Below are 1,164 nucleotides of genomic sequence, written 5' to 3'. Positions count from 1 at the left end.
CTCTCACCACTGTTGTTCAACATAGGATCAGAAGTCCTAGCCTCAGCAATCAGACAACAAAAAGAAATAAGAAGCACACAAATTGGCAAAGAAGAATTCAAACTTACTCTCTTTATACTCACATGACACTCTTACATGGAAAACCCGAATGATTCCACCAAAAAACTACTACAGCTGATATGGGAATTCAGAAAAGTCACAAAATCTAAAATCAACGTACAGAAATTGGTTGCATTTCTACACACCAATAAGGAAGCAGCAGAAAGAAAAATCAAGGAATCGATCCCATTTACAATTACACCAAAATCAGAAGATAGCTAGGAATAAACTTAACCAAAGAGGTGAAAGATCTATACGCTGAAAACTATAGAAAGCTTATCAAAGAAACTAAGACACAAAGAAATGGAAAAAGATTCCATGCTCACAGATTGGGAGAACAAATACTGTTAAAATGTCTATTGTACGTACTCACAGAGAACAAATTAAGGGTTGATGGGGGATGTGGTGGAGGAGGGTTTGAAAATGGGAGATGGGCACTGAGAGGGCATTTGTTGGGATGAACACTGGCTGTGGTATGGAAGTGATGAATCATGGGAATCTAGCCCCCAAGTCAACAGCACACTGTATACACTATATGTTAGCTAACTTGACAATAAAATATATTTTCTAAAAAATGTCAATACTACCCAAAGCAATCCCTATGAAAATAAAACACATTCAACGAAATCCCTTTCAAAATAAAACCAGCATTCTTCACAAAGCAAGAACAAACAATGCTAAAATTTATATGGAACACAAAAAGACCCCGAATAGTCAAAGTAATGTTGAAAAGGAAAATCAAAGCTGGATGCATCACAATTCTAGACTTCAAGCTGTATCACAAAGCTGTCATCATCGAGACACTATGGCACTGGCACAAAAACAGACACAGAGATCACTGGAACAGAAGAGAAACAGAAGAGAGAACCCAGAGATGAACTCACATATGTATAGCCAACTAGTCTTCAACTAAGCAGTAAAGAGTATCCACTGGAAACAACAGTCTCTTCAGCAAATGGTGCTGGGAAAATGGGCCAGTGACATGCAGAAGAATGAACCCTTTCTCACACCATATGCGAAAGTAAATTCAAAATCGATGAAAGACCTAAATGTGAACCAGGAAAC

Source organism: Suricata suricatta, chromosome 12, assembly GCF_006229205.1.
Source record: "Suricata suricatta isolate VVHF042 chromosome 12, meerkat_22Aug2017_6uvM2_HiC, whole genome shotgun sequence".
Classification (NCBI taxonomy): domain Eukaryota; kingdom Metazoa; phylum Chordata; class Mammalia; order Carnivora; family Herpestidae; genus Suricata; species Suricata suricatta.
This window is presented reverse-complemented; position numbering follows the sequence as displayed.